Here is a 16,855-nt window from a genome sequence, read left to right as displayed (position 1 = left end):
CTAATATCGCTGGCAGTAAAAATGAATTTAGAAATGCAGTTAATGGATGTTGTGACCGCATATTTATATGGGTCACTAGACGCTGACATATATATGAAAGTACCTGAGGGCATCCAAAATCCTTTATGTAAAGGAAATACAAATAAAAATATGTTCAGCGTAAAGCTACAAAAGTCATTATATGGCTTAAAACAATCAGGAAGAATGTGGTATTGTCGATTGAGTGAATTCCTCTTAAAACAAGGATATGAAAATAAAGATATTAGTCCTTGCATCTTTACAAAGAAATCAACTGATGGTTTCTGTATTATATCAATCTATGTAGATGATATAAACATCATAGGGACGAGCAAGGACGTCAAGAGGGCATGCTTGTGCCTAAAGGAGGAATTCGAAATGAAAGACTTGGGAAAAACCAAGTTCTGTCTCGGCCTGCAGATCGAGCACCTCCTTGAAGGAATATTCATACACCAATCCAAATACACAGACAAGTTATTGGAAAAATTCTACATGGATAAGTCCCATCCACTTAGTACTCCAATGGTAGTCCGATCACTTGAAGTTGATAAGGACCCGTACAGACCTAAAGAGGATAATGAGGATATTCTAGGACCAGAAGTTCCTTACTTAAGTGCCATTGGAGCACTTCTATACCTTGCCAACTGCACTAGACCTGATATTGCATTTTCAGTAAACATGCTAGCTCGTTTTAGTGCTGCTCCAACCAGAAGGCATTGGAATGGCATAAAACATATCCTCAGATATTTGCAAGGTACAAAGGATCTTGGCCTTCTATTTAAAAGAAACCAAGACACCACATTAGTGGGATACGCGGATGCTGGCTTTATGTCTGATCCGCATAATGCTAGATCTCAGACTGGATATGTGTTTCTTTCTGGAGGTACTGCTATTTCATGGAAATCAGTTAAACAAACATTAGTAGCTACCTCCTCAAACCATTATGAGATTATTGCCTTATACGAGACCTCCAAAGAATGTGTATGGTTGAGGTCATTAATACACAATATTCAAGACTCGTGTGGAATAATGAATAATGGAAAGATCCCCACTGTCCTGTACGAGGACAATGCAGCATGTGTTGCACAAATGAGTAATGGATATGTTAAAGGTAATCTCACCAAACATATTACACCAAAATTCTTTTATCCACATGAACTCCAGAAGAGTGGTGAAATACGAGTCCAAAAGATCCAGTCAAGTGAGAATCTGGCAGATTTATTTACTAAGTCCTTACCTACATCTATTTTTGAAAAGTATGTATACAAAATTGGTATGCGTAGATTAGGAAGGCTGTTGTCTTCAGGGGGAGCAACAACATGTTGAATGTAACAAAATTATTAATCTAGAAGATCAATTTATTCACTTTGATCCAGAAGATCAAGACTTATCCTTATGTTTTATACCTAAACCCAGAAGGTTTACAGTTGTACTCTTTTTCCCTTTGCTGAGTTTTTTTTCCCACAGGGTTTTCTCAGTGTAAGGTTTTTAATGAGGCAACCAAAGCAACACATGCATTATCCATATATCATGTACTCTTTTCTCGACTAGGTTTTTCCCACAGGGTTTTTCTAGCGAGTTTTTAACGAGGCATGATTATGGCAAAATAATGTCCAAGGGGGAGTGTTATAAAACCACTATTTATGGACATTTGTATTTGTAACGGAATGTAACGGATGTAACAGTTGTATACATTTATTGTATTTATTACATTGAGTCCTTTATATTCTGTACTCTTGTAAACTAAAGAGATGAGCTAATGAGAATACAGAATTCATCTCACATATATCTCTACTCTTTTCCTTTGCTTTCTTTTGCTTTTGTTCTTCAAGCGTTCACCAAACTCAAGGAGTCTAAGGCCAACTAACCTGCATTACAACAAAATGAAGCTAAAGTGTAATTAGAATCATACTTACTTTATGGACCATGGCACCACCCTACTACATGGACCATGGTCCACAGTAAAATTAACCATCAACTTACCGGTATTAATTTTGAGAAATAAACCCCTAAAATTCACTCTTTTTTTTTTTTTTTTTTTGAAAATGTATTTTCTTGAACCTAAGACTAACACTTTTCCATACTAAATATAATTCTATGTGGAATGTTTCCATAACTCCTGGTTATTTGATTATGCTGACACTTTCACTTTTTTACATTAGCTTCATTTTTTTTTTTTTTTTTTTAAAATCTTAGACTTTAAAATGTTTCATTTAATTAATCCAAACTATATGTATTTCTTTGTGATTTTTTTTTTTTCACGAAGTGAAGATATTTTCAATGTTATTGACTAAAAGTTAGACTTAAATTAAAGTTGAGGATGATAATAATAATAATAATAATAATAATAATAATAATAATAATAATAATAATAATAATAATAATAATAATAATAATAATAATAATAATAATAATAATGATAATGATAATAATAATGATTGATTATAATGATAATGATTATAATGATAATGATAATAATAATGATAATAGTAATAATAGTAATAAACGTAATAAAAGTAATAAAAGTAATAATAGTAATAACAATAACAATAATAATAATAGTAATAATAATAATAATAATAATAATAATAATAATAATAATAATAATAATAATAATAATAATAATAATAATAATAATAAAATTAAAAAAGGGTAAAATGTCATTCCGTACTATGAACTGAAAATGATTTTTCATGCCACACCCTAACCTTTCATAACTGCTGTTTTGAACCACAAACCATTAAATTTTTTTCTCCTAGACTTTTTTACAGGTCCCCTAAAAGTTACCGGTAATAATATGCTGATGTGGAGCTGTTTTACAGGTTTAGTGGCAAGCGCCATCGTCATCGTCCCCGGTCGACAGAGTGCTCATCCAGGGAAGCTATAGCCAGGGCTTCTTCCACCTCATAATCTCTGGCGAGACGGCGGTCCACCGTTCCTGACATTGTTGTTCGACGAGAGAGCTTCAAGCCCGGCTGTAGATGTCATTCTTCTTTGAGGTGATTCCAGTTCGCAAGAAGTGCGGGTCGGCGTAGCCCGGAGACCCGACATCTGGACCATGTGGCGAGACTGCGGGAGAATGGGACCATCTAGCTTAACATCCAGTGAATTGCAACCCAAAGCTCTGTCACAGTTCACTTGAACATGCTCCAAGCACACTGACCAGAGAGAGCTGATGATATGAACCTAGTCCAAGATTCAAATAAGATGGAATATTGTCCCAAGAATGCTCTCAATGCAAAGATAGAGATGGATCAAAGTACCTTAAACCTCACGAGAAACCCTTGTCCCGAATCCTCAATTACTTAGAAGAACCCCATGGTCCGTTCCCCCACGGGTCTAGCCAGCAAACCACGCCAGGGTCCGTTGGCTAGCCCTGTGAGACCACTTTGTGCACAGACAGTGTGCACCAATGTCTTCATCTTCACCTGCAAACAAACCAGATGCAACCCAAAACACTTCCAAACATCAATAAATCAATTCTAGTTCATCAACAACACACATAAATAACTCAACCTCAACAATTATCTAGTACTTCTTGTAACACCCCGTGTTACGAATCCTAAAACCAATTAGTTAATAAATCAATAGCCCAAGAGAAAGAATAAATTATAATGATTAATTAGGGAAAAAGGCCCACCATAGCCCGTGGGCCCTCATATATAAACCCAACCCCTAAACCCAATCCTTAGTTCCAAAAGGAATAGAATTAGCAAGCCTATAATATTAGTTCCTAATTAGGACTCCTAAATATATAAATAGGGGACTTAAGAGGCACCTAGAACCTCCCCACAAGATTAACGCCCCACCACCCCAAAAGAGCTCCAAGAATCCCCTTAGGAGAAATCAAGAAAGCAAGGAAGCTTAAAGAAAGATCCTTCATAGCCAAGGAATTAATTAAGGCTAAGAGGTAACCCATGTCTCAACAAAACCTATTTTCATAACTATGATTCCCCCTTAGGGTTTCCCCCATATTATTGTGTATTGGCGAGATATGATGATGATTATTGATGTTTGACGTGATGATCCCATGAGGGATCTTGATAATCTTGATATTGGGAGATTCTTGATGATTATATGGAGTTCTTGATGATTATGTGTTGTTCTTGATAATTGTGTGATGCTCTTGATGTTTATGTGTTATTCTTACCGAATCTTGCAATTAGAAGACGAACCGTATTCTTGTTGATATAAAAGTGATTAGAACCCTAGGTTGTATCGTATGATCTTATTCTTGGATTATCGGGTGGGGAAATCGCATGTTTGGGTGTTGATTATATTTAGAAAAGCATGATAGGTTATGTGCCGTTCGTTTCTTGTATTTGATTCGTTAATTGTCTACGTGTTGTCGTTAAATGCGTTGTAAAGTGTCTAAGCATGGTTTCGGGTTCCACAACGGTTCCCGGGGCGTAAAGTGTGTGAAAAGAGTCAGTGGGGGTAGGGGACCCGCCACCTACCCACGGCCGTGAAACACCGCCCGGCAGCGGGTAGCCGGCGGGCGGGCAGCTGCCCGCCGGCGACCCGCTGCCCGGAACAGTAATTCCGGTGGGCAGCCGGCGGGTGGCCCCCCCACCCACCGGCTACCCGCTGGAAATTTCCCCAATTCGTGATCCCGGCTTCCCCGTTTGATGTTCCCCCGATCCCCGTGGTGTCCCAACGGACTCCGTTCATCGTGCCTATGTCTAGTTTGATATTTCGGGTGTCGTTCGTAGGTTTACGAGTCTATTATATTGCATGCTAGTTGAATTGGTATCCCGTTGACCTAGGTGGTAGAAGTATGAACCCCTTAGGACTATTCTTAGTATGTGATGGATCACGCATAGGTTTTGTTATACGTTTTCTCCCCCTTCCCAATGTGTAATGTGGGTTGCATGTGCTTGCTATGTGTTATGTGTGTGTGTTACCCCAATTCGGTTGCGATCGGATTGGTTATCCTGAGCTGCGGTTCAGAAGCTGGCTGCGGTCAGATTGATACTCTTGGGCTGCGGTCCACCGTTTGGTTGCGATCAAACGTTTCTATACGAGCTGCGGTTCGTCCTTTTTCCTGGCTGCGGTTAGATGACATTCTCTTGGGCTGCGGTCCATTGTTTGGTTGCGATCAAACACTATGATGAGCTGCGGTTCATCGGTCGGTTGCGATCGACCCCTCCGTGTTGCGATACGGGGCAGGGTGCTGCGGGGCCGTGTCAGAGCTATATGCGCTGACCCTCATGTATGGGCATGCGATTGGTCCTGTGGCGCCAACAAAGTGTGTTATGTGCTGTGACATGGACGAGTTGTGATTACGAGTGTCTTGGGGGATGTGACTATGGGATTTATATTGGGGATTGTTCATATTGGGTTATGATCATTGTTTATGCTTTGCCTTATCTGCCTTATCTGTTGTGAACTGCATATGCTCGTTATAACTGTTGCTTGCGTCTGGCCTTATCTGTCGAGTCATTCCCGGTTTTTAAAGCTAGAGTTCGTAGGATATATCTTCATGCTCAAAATGGTTTTCGTATATCTATATATATCTCTATATCTATTGTATTTCAACGCGTTGGAGTGGGTTACCAGCATCTCTCGCTGAACAGATATATTTGGCTTTCAGGCACAAAAGATTAAGTCACTGGAGCGCGCTAGAACTTGGAGTATAGAAGTAGATAGTTTTCCCCTTTTGGCCTGCGTGCCACGTTTACGTAATTACGCTTTGAGGATATTAGTTAGTTAGCCTGTGCACTTGGGTTCTCTAGCCCAGGTGTGGCATAGCACCCCGTACGCTTGTATTTATTTCTTGGGATTTAATGAGATTCCACCTTTGTTATAAGTTTTAAAAAGTCTTGAAAATCTGGGGTGTTACACTTCTATTCATCAAAAACCTCAATCTAGCATTGAATAGAGGGTGAAAATAATAGTTTGGGAGTCCATGGTTTATACCCCTTCTTGTTTTTCTTCCTTGTGTGGATCTCAGCCTCCTCTCCACTCAACTTCCACCACTTCCTTCACCACCTAAACATCCCAAACATCAACACAAACTAAGCCTAAGAATCTGAGAGAATGGAGGCCAAAGGAACAACACTAGAAGCAAAGTGAAGAAATGAAAGATGAAGGATGAAATTTACTGTGAATGTTGTTCTCTTCTAACAGACAAAGTTTGGAGAGGCAAGGGAATGAGATCAGGGAGTGGAGAATAAATAGTGTGGATTTTATAGGGTGCAAAACCCTAGGAACTTCTCCAATGATTGGTTGAGGGTAAAAATGGAATTTCTTGGCTTGAGCTCAAAATGATCAGACAAAGGTTGGAGGCTTTGGGTCCACCTTGCATTATGAACCATAGACTAAAAGTGAATTTTGACTAACTTTGGGGTCAAAAATAGATTTTCCAAAAAATGTTTTCTAGTTAAACACTTGATTCAGGTTCTCAGATTTCTTTCCGGTTTCACTCACATTGGCTTTTCATATCAAAACTTGATACATAATGTATCTGAAATTTTAGGATTTTTGAAATAGAATAAATCCCGGTGTTGAATTTATTTGAAAACTCAGCTTAAAATATTTAATTCAAACACCGTTTTCGAAACAAAATTTTGGAAGAAGTGAAAATGACTATTTTGAAATTTTGTAAAATAGAATTTAGAAAATAATTTTGGGTTGTCACATGTAGGGGTGAAAATAGGCCAGGCCGAGCTAGACTTTTTAAAATTAGGCCTGGGCCTGTTAGGAAAACCTAAAGCCTGGGCCTGGGTCTAGGCCTGTATGTAGGCTTTTTTTAGGCTCAAGCCTGAGCCTGCAGTAGGCCTGGCCTGGCCTGAAGCCTTTTTAAAAGCCTATTTACTAAATAGGCTTTTAAAAAGGCTTCAAAATAGGTTCTAAATAGGCTTTGAGCCTATTTAAATAGGTTCAAAGCCTATTTAAAGCCTTTTAATATATTATATATACGAATATACTTGTAAAAAATAATCATATTATTAAATTACAATCAAGTGAATCAACCAATAATCGTAAATGACAAAATCAAGTTCATATTTTATAATAAAATGTCAAACAACACAAGTTTAATAAGGAGTTCATAATACAAAAACCATACAAGTTTGATAACTTCATGTCTACAAGTCCATAATACAAAAGTCCATCACAAATTCACAACTCATAAGTTTAACAACAACAGAAATCATAAGTCCACAATACAAACATGAAACATTAAACATAATAACAACAATAGTATTCAAACATAAAATGAAACAAGTCATGGCTTTAACATAATCTCTTCTTGTCCAGAATCTCCCTACACAATAAACAAAAATTGAGAATAAATAATGAAGTCCATTACAAGTTCAAATGCTCATAAAGTCATAATTCATAAATCATAAATATTAAAGTAACAAGTAGTAATATAAAATAATATAAAATATTAAAGTAATAAGTAAATTCTTACCTTTTATTTTTTTTTCTTCAGCTCGTACTTGTTACGAAGCCAATCCCCACCACAAATAAGAGCTTCAATAGATTCCTCATTTAAGCTAGCCCGATATTCATCAGTGACTCTTCTCCCGGCACTAAATGTGGATTCAGATGCCACACTTGAAATAGGAACAACTAGTATAGCAGAAGTCATCTTTGATAAAACATTGAACTTTGGACTATTATTTTTCCACCACGCCAAGGCACAAAAGGATGAAGTAGAAGAAGGAATAAAAAGATTTTCCTCAAGATAAGTCTCCAACTCTGATTTCGTAAGAGGAATTGATTGACTTTGGTAGACCATACTCAATAGTTCTTGCATCCCTTTATCCATTTGTTGTCCACCATCAACCAGAGTGTTGCTTTCAACATTGACTTCACTATGTCCACTAGTAGAAGAAGCATCTTGACTATACAAGTTCACATAATCAAGATATAAATCTTCTAATGCCTTTTTCACCTTGTCCACATTCTTTTCAACATCACTTGGTGTTTTATACAATAAGGGAAAAATTATCTTAATACCATTTAATTTCATCCTTGGATCTAAAACACATGCAATAGACATTAACAAATTACACTCCCCCCAATATTTGTCAAATTTTGCTTTCATAGGTTTTGCCATCTCACTCATGAACATGTCAAAACTCTCAGCTGCATTATCAATAACCTTTTTCACCCTTTGAATTTCAGCAAGGTACAAGTTAGAAGTAGGGTAATCACTACCCGATGGGGTAATTCACACTTCTGTGAAACCCTAAGCCATCTACAATTATAAGAGAAAGAAAGAGAGTCAACAGAGACTCAAGAAAGAGAGTCAATAGAGACTCAAGAAAGAGAGTCAATAAAGACTCGAGAGAAAGAAAGAGAGTCAAAAGAGACTCGAAAAAGTAACAAAAAGACCTCCACAGAAAGTACTCTAATTTATAAAAGAGTGTATGAGTATATTATTGCACTAGATTGCATATGAGTATGAGTATATTGTTGCACTAGATTGCATAAGAGTATGCTTATATTGTTGCACGAGATTGCATATGAGTATGAGTATATTGTTGCACTAGATTTCATAAGAGTATGATTATATTGTTGCACGAGATTGCATATGAGTATGAGTATATTGTTACACTAGATTGCATAAGAGTATGATTATATTGTTGCACGAGATTGTATATGAGTATGAGTATATTGTTGCACTAGATTGCATAAGAGTATTGATTATATTGTTGCACTAGATTGCATAAAAGTATGATTATATTATTGCACTAGATTGCATAAGAGTATGATTATATTGTTGCACGAGATTGCATAAGAGTATGATTAATTATATTGCTGCACGAGATTGCATAGGAGTATGAGTATATTGTTGCACTAGATTGCATAAGAGTATGATTATATAATTGCACGAGATTGCATATGAGTATGAATATATTATTGCATTAGATTGCATAAGAAGTATGATCATAATGTTATATGTGATTGCTTGCGAATAGAGCATCGTAAGAGATTGCATAACGAGAAGTTTGACTTAAGATATTCCTTTGAGCATGATTACCATGTTGTATTAGAAGCTCTACTTATCAAGTTATGTGATAAGAATGTGAAAGCATGTAAACACCTGTTATATGGTCTTTTAACATGATTAAATCCGTAAGCATGAGTTACTTGTTAAGTTATCTGAGAAGTTTATAAGCTGTTGAATATATGTGAACAGTCTTGTACATACATAAGCATGCCAGCTGATATTATAGGGTGTAAGCATCTAGAAAGAATGTGATAAATCTTAAAATGATTTGAGATTAGCTTATTGCTATAAAGATATCAAATGTTTTCAAAGTATATGCTAGAATGCTTTACAGGGTTGAGTGTGGTTATACTTAGCTTCGTGCTAACGGGTGTTTTCCTATTTGTCTATGTGTTGCTTGCAAAACCCCTTTCAGGTGGGCCTAGCAGTGTGAAGAAGTCGAGTTAGATTAGTCTCGTAGATAGAGATGTCTAAACTCTAGTTTTATTGATGCTATGTATGGATTTTAATCTTATCGACTTTATGTTTGAGGATTGATGTAGACTATTTGGGGTGACATTTTTCCCCCTTACGTTTCTAGTATTTATTTTTAGTCCCCAGACTTAATCTTATTTCTAGTTTTACCCATTTTAGCCCATGCAATCACCAAAGAGTGGTGGTTGTGGCGATGACACTCCCACTATTTATCTTTTAGTTTCGGCTGCTTAGTTATATTAATGACTGTTTAGAGATGTAATTAAGAGTTAGAAAAGTGGGGAGTTACACCAGTAGAGTATTTTTCCTTACAATACAAACACATTGCTTTCTTTGTACCATTAGCAAGTTCAATTTCTTGAAAATTTTGCCATACCGGAGATGTTTTTTTCCGCTTTTTTGTTATGATTGAATCATTATCAACCCTATTGACTTCTTCAGAATTGTTACTTTCAATTGGTTGACTTGAAGAAATTGATGGAGTGTAGTTGTAACTTGCACATTAACTTCTTCAGGAATAGACTCATTTGTATTGTTACTTGTTATCCTATATAATTTTATAAATATTTAACCATTAATACACATAATCAATTACCAAACAACTAAACAGATTATTACTAAACAAATTATATTACTAATCATTGATTAGTAATATAATCTGTTTAGTAATCAATTTATTACTAAACAGATTATATTACTAATCATTGATTAATAATGATTAGTAATATAATCTGTTTAGCAATAAATTGATTACTAAACAGAAGTGCAAAACTAAGTAAACAAATAAATGATAATCCTTATGTAACACCCCAAAATTTTTCAATTTTTAAGACTTATATAATGAAGGTAGATTCTCATTAAATCCCAAAACATAACATAAAAGAGTACGAGGTGCTATGCCACACCTGAGTTAGAGAACTCAGGTGCACAGGCTAACTAACTAGTATCCTCAATAATGTAAATATATAAGCATGACACGCAGGCCCAAAGGGAAACTATCTACTCTACGCTTCAAGTCTCTAGCGCGCTCCAGTGTCTACTCCTCTGTGCCTGAAAGCCAAATATATCTGTTCAGCGAGAGATGCTCGTAACCCACTCCAACGCATTGAAATATAGTATAGATATATATATATATATATATATATATATATATATATATATATATATATATATATATATATATATATATATATATATATATATATATATATATATATATATATATATATATATATATATATATATATATATATACAAAAATCATTTCGAAGCAGGAAGATATATACTATACTTAAGAGACACTAGTTTTAAAACCAGGAATAGACTCAGCAAATAAGGATAAACACATCAGACAATAATAATATTAACATCATAAGGAATACGCATTTACGGTCACAAGCCACTTCTCAATTCCAATCCACATTATCATCCAATCATAATTCATATCACATAATCATCGATGGCGCCACGGGGCCAATCTGTGACACCCCAAAAATCCACATTCAATCCGTAGATTAATTGAGTAATTAATCCTATTTTTATTTGAGGAATTAATTCCTAAAATCCTGATTTTTAATACTCAAGGACTAGAATTTGACTAGTCAACCTTTAAGTTGTGTTGTACCTTGTGCTTTGAGGGGAGTTCCCTTGTTCCTTACACTTTCTAAGGGTTAGTGAGGGTATCCTTGTCTTTTCACCAAGAGTTAGTATTGTAACCTAACCTAGAAGACTTCTTCATTTCGTTCCCTACAATTCTTAGAAATTAGTTCTACCTTCTCTCAAGAAAAGAAGTGTAGCTTATTCTCCAAGACAAGTTGAGACCCTTGTCAAGATTCCAAGATTTGCTTCCAAGATTCAACCTTTCACCTATTTGGGCATCTAGGAGGGTAAGATCTAGGTTCATCTTGTGTTTTTGGTTCCATCTTAGTTGTCTTTTTCTTAAAGGTAGGATCTTTATGATCTTTTGGTTTAATCTTGAAGTGGGTTTGGAAAGTAAGCCTTGTGGAGAGCTTGTTGTGGGGTAAAGTTAACTCTTTTGGTCTTCAAGAGGTAACCCATGCTCTACAAAACCTATTTTGCTTACCTATATGTGATTTCTTGGATTCTACATGTGTTTTGCTATGAAATGTGAGGGTTTATGCATTTGTCTTGTGATATTGCATATCTAGAGCTTGTGTTTAGGGTTCCTTTGTGCCATTGCTTGGCATTTTCCATGGTTCAAGTCATTTTGTTGTGTTTGGTGAGATTTGACATGTTTTGGTCTTGAATTAGTGTTTGGAGAAGAAAATCCCCGAAGGGATCTTTTTGCACAAGAGTATGTACCCGCGGGCTGAACGGCGGGGAGAGCCCTACCCGCCGCCCACCAGCCGGTACATAGGCTTGTGGGTAGTGTACCCGCGGGCGGAACCACGGGTAGGGGCCTACTCGTGGGTCCACCCGCGGGGAACACAGTGGGGTTGGATCGGGATTTGTTCCCCGTGATTCGTTTGACTCGGTATTTGGTCTTTTGGCTTCCCGATGTTCTTTTGTGGAACTATTTGAGTGTCTTCTTGATGTTTCGTACGTCTAGAACTATATGGTAGGTACCCATGTAGGACTTTGGTGTCTTGAATCGTGCTAAGTGTTCAACATTGTGTTTCGTTGGACCAAGAAGTGTCTTGTGTGTTCCTCGGAGCTATCTTGAGTTTCCCCGTTGATGAGCATGCTAGTTTGTTGTCTTAATGCTAGCGTCTGTGTTGTATGTACCTTCCGTTTGGGTGATGATAACTTGTGTTATTCATCGTTGTTGTTGTTGGGCTGTGACCCGTTCCTTAATTGAGTATGTTTCATATCATCATTGTGATCTGTTGTTTGACTATCGTGTGAGTGGTGGTGCGTGTGTTGCTCTACCTGGATTGCACGATTAGTGGTATGGGACACTAGTCACCAAGGTATTGCAGCGGTCCTCGTGGTGGCCGTGACGTGACTATGGAGTTGTGGCCTGAGTGATGGGTCCATGTTTTTGGGGGATAACATGTGTTATCCTGGCATGTGTTGCCGTGGTTGGTAGTGTTCGTTGGTGGTTATTGGTGGGGGACGAAGGTCCCGGGGGAATAAGGTTGGACTAAGAAGTACAGGGGTCCTGGAGGTAATGGTTGGAAAAGAAGGTACAAGGTTGGGGGTAGCCATAAGGTTGGAACAGGGCATAAGGAAGGCATACCAACTTGTGATGGGTGATGTTGCGAGGGCTTGTAAAGCCGGCGTTGTGTGATCCTCTCTCGTGACGTGTGTAGTCACGGAGGCTTGTGTTGTTGTTGTGGCATGTGTTGCCGTTGGGTGAGTCTTTATCCTTGCGTGTGGTTAACCTTTGTGGTTTGGGATGTGTTCCCGTGTTATCTTTGAGAGTGATGAGTCTTGTGTTGACAGTTGATCTTGGTTTTGACTTATATATATGTATTCCGTTTCGAAAATGGTTTTTATGACTTATATCTATCTATTTATGATACTTAACGGTATTGGCGGGTTACCAGCATTATTCGCTGACCGGGCGTCGTCCCAATGTTTATCTTTGTATCTTTCAGGTGATGTTTTAGACGAGCGCGATGTCTAGAGCCTGGTAGCTTAGCACCTTTATCCTTGTTTTTGTGGCTTGTGCGCCGATGTAGTTAGATTGATGTTTTGGGATAGATGTACACACTTGCAGATTGTTTGCCGTAGCGTTTACCGTGTTTGGTAGACGTGGCGTGACACCCCGTTGAATTTCCTTTTATCCAGTTTCGTTTTTATCTTCCGCTGTGCTAGTTTTGTCGCTTAATCTGCTTGTGTTAAGGCTTTTATATAGGTCTTGTTTGGGGGGTGTTACAGTTGGTATCAGAGCCTAGGTTTGAGCCTAGGAAGAGTTAAGTCTAGACTTTCTAAGTGGTTAAGTGTGTTTTGAGACCTCTAAGCGACCTTAAGAAGCTAAGTGTTAGGCTTAGGACTCTAGGTTGCGCGGCGAGATGTGTGTTGTTTGCTGTCTTGCTTGTTTGCCTTCTTTTGGTAACCTCGTTGTTGTAGCAGAAGTCTGTGATGCCTCCTCGTCAGCGTATCGCAACGTTTGAAGATGTGGGTGAAGTGGTTAAGAAATCTCGGTTGGCCGAATTTAGCAATGCTTTTGGGGTGATTGAACGATAGATCTGGGGTGGTACGTCCACAAGAGTAAGTCCTAGTGCAGCTACCTTGCCAGCATTCCGAGATGTAAGAAGGCATGGGAGGATAGAGGTTCACCATCCAATGGAAGGGCCACCCCAAGAGAGGGTGCTTACGTTAAGTGGAGTTCGAATAGGTGACAGTGACGTAGTAGTGGGAACCTTCCTTGTGCAATCCGTGCCAGCAACAGTCTTGTTTGATTCAGGAGCGTCTAACTCGTTCGTATCACCCGGCCTCGTGCAGAAGTTGGGCTTATCTGGGGGCATGGGAGTGAAGTTTAACGTGAAGGTAGCATCAGGAGAAGTTAGGATGTGTGACCGCCTTTTTTGAGGGCATCAAGATCAATATCAAAGGAGAAGAGTTCCTTAGCGATCTAATCCAGTACGACTTGGACGGGATGGATGTGGTCTTAGGTATGGACTGATTGGGGCGGTTTAGAGCCCAAATCTTGTGCAAAGATCAAAAGGTGGTGCTACGAGGACCCAGCGGGAAAAAGGTGTCATACCTTGGAAAGATGGAAGAACCCGGGATTAAGCTAGTTTCTATGGCAAAGATGAAGAAGTATATGGATAAAGGCAACGAGTTATTCTTGTGTTCGGTCGAGAACTTGAAGGAAAAAAGAGAGGTAGCTCAATCTATACCCGTAGTCCGTGAATGTCTTGATGTATTTCCCGAGGAAATACCGGGTATGCCTCCTACTAGAGAAGTGGAATTCTCAGTGGACCTTATGTCAGGCACTGCACCCATTTCTAAAGCCCCGTATCGTTTGGCTACGCCAGAAATGCATGAGCTGAAGACCCAATTGCAAGAGCTCCTTGATAAAGGTTATATCCGGCCAAGTACATCGCTATGGGGAGCCCCAGTTTTGTTTGTAAAGAAGAAGGACGGAAGTATGAGGTTGTGTATCGACTACCGAGAGCTGAACCAAGTTACCATCAAGAACAAATACCCCCCCCCCCCCAAAGGATCGACGACTTGTTTGACCAACTCCGCGGTGCAGGAGTGTTTTCCAAAGTTGACTTGAGGTCAGGGTACCATCAGATAAAGGTAGCAGACAAGGACATTCCTAAGACTGCGTTTCGGACTCGGTACGGTCACTACGAGTTTACAGTTATGCCGTTTGGGTTGACTAACGCCCCTGCAGTTTTTATGGACTTGATGAACAGAGTGTTCAAACCCCACCTCGATGATTTTGTGATCGTGTTCATCGACGACATTTTGGTCTATTCGAAAGATAAGAGAGAGCATGTTGGACATCTTCGGACAGTACTTCAGATCTTGAGGGAGAAGTAGTTATACGCCAAGCTCTCCAAGTGCGAGTTTTGGAAAGACAGTGTGACGTTTCTAGGCCACGTGATTGACAGTAGGGGGATTTCTATGGATCCGGACAAGATACGGGCAGTGAAAGATTGGACTGTACCTGCATCAGTGTCGGAAGTAAGAAGTTTTCTTGGTTTAGCGGGTTATTATCGGAGATTTGTTTTGGACTTCGCCAAGGTGGCTCAACCTTTGACTAAGTTATTAAGGAAAGAAGTGCATTTCGTTTGGGATCAAGCTTGTGAGTTAGCATTTCGAGATTTGAAGGAGAGGCTCACGACTGCACCAGTCTTAATTTTGCCATCAGGAATGGAAGGGTTTGAGGTATACAGTGATGCGTCCAAGAAAGGATTAGGTTGTGTGTTGATGCAAAATGGGAGAGTGATTGCTTACGCCTCACGCCAACTTAAAGTTCACGAAGAGAATTACCCTACTCACGATTTGGAATTGGCCGCCGTGGTGTTTGCTTTGAAAATCTGGAGGCATTATCTATATGGGGTGCGTTGCAAGATCTTCACGGATCACAAGAGTCTTAAATATATCTTCACCCAAAAGGATCTCAATATGCGGCAACGAAGGTGGTTAGAGCTCATCAAGGGCTACGAGTTAGATATCCAGTATCACGAAGGAAAAGCTAACCTAGTGGCGGACGCCTTAAGTCAAAAATCGAAGCATACCGCTAGTTCTATTTGGGTAGTGGCGGATGAGCTGTGTAAGGAGCTCCAACGGATGAACTTGGAAGTGGTGGAACAGGGAGAAGTTGAGGCAGAAGTTCGTTGCTATAACTTAAGGATTGTACCACCATTTCTGGGAGAAATTAAGGAAGAGCAGCAAAAGGATGCGTTTTTTACAAAAGTAAGAGATGACCTAGCTAAAGGGAAAGGGGGACCATTTGAGTTATCTACGGATGGGGTGCTGAGGTAGAAAGGCCGTGTATGCATACCCGCGTCATGTGATCAGTGGAAGCGACAGATTTTGGAAGAGGGTCATAACACACCCTATTCGGTTCACCCCGGAGGAGACAAGTAATACAAAGACGTGAAGGGCTTCTTCTGGTGGCCTAATATGAAAAAGGAAGTTGTAGAGTTTGTTGGGAAATGCCTTAACTGTCAGAAGGTAAAAGCGGAACGTTGTAAGGTAAAGGGGTTGGTACAACCATTAGAAGTTCCACAAGGAAAGTGGGATTCTATATCTATGGATTTCGTGGGAGGTCTACCGACGACCCATTCGGGTAAGGACAAAATCTGGGTGATAGTTGATCGTTTGACTAAGACTGCCCGCCTTATCGCAATAAAGGAGACCTGGACTATGACACAGTTGGCTCAAGTTTATGTCAACCAAGTGGTAAAGTATCATGGAGTTCCGAGGGATATTGTCTCCGATAGGGATCTAAGGTTCTTGTCTCAATTTTGGAAATCCTTGCAAGCAGCTCTTGGAACTAAGCTAAGTCTCAGTACTGCTTTCCACCCAGCTACCGATGGGCAAACAGAAAGTACTATCCGGACTATCGAAGATTTGTTGAGAGTTTGTATGTTAGATTTTCAAGGGTTTTGGGAGGACCATTTGGATTTGATCGAGTTTTCTTACAACAACAGTTATCATTCGAGCATTCGCATGGCACCCTATGAAGCTCTCTATGGACAGAAGTGTCGCAGTCCGCTTTGTTGGGAGGATCTTGTTAATCCGATAGTTTTGGGACCGCAATATTTGTTAGACACATCCGAGAAAGTTAAACAGATTCAGGAAAGGATGAAAGCAGCTCAGAATCATCAAAAGTCTTATGCTGACTTGGTTAGAAGACAAGTAGAGTTCTCGGTTGGGGATAAGGTTTGGTTGAAAGTATCTCCCACCCGGGAAGTAATGCGGTTTGGAAAGAAAGGGAAGTTGAGCCCTAGGTTTATAGGCCCGTATGAA

At 39.1% G+C, this 16,855-nt stretch overlaps 1 long non-coding RNA gene across 1 annotated transcript; it reads left to right on the top strand.

Moving 5' to 3' along the window:
* Window positions 1-9,834: 9,834 nt before the first annotated feature.
* On the top strand, window positions 9,835-16,025 carry LOC109169510. Its single transcript, XR_002052239.1, has 3 exons — window positions 9,835-9,939; window positions 13,106-13,111; window positions 16,016-16,025. It is a non-coding gene; the product is annotated as an uncharacterized LOC109169510 (long non-coding RNA).
* The last annotated feature ends 830 nt before the right edge of the window (window positions 16,026-16,855 follow it).

This window comes from Ipomoea nil, unplaced genomic scaffold (assembly GCF_001879475.1).
Source record: "Ipomoea nil cultivar Tokyo-kokei standard unplaced genomic scaffold, Asagao_1.1 scaffold3314, whole genome shotgun sequence".
Taxonomy (NCBI): Eukaryota; Viridiplantae; Streptophyta; class Magnoliopsida; order Solanales; family Convolvulaceae; genus Ipomoea; species Ipomoea nil.
Note: the sequence above shows the minus strand (reverse complement) of the source record. Positions and strands in the feature narration are given on the sequence as shown.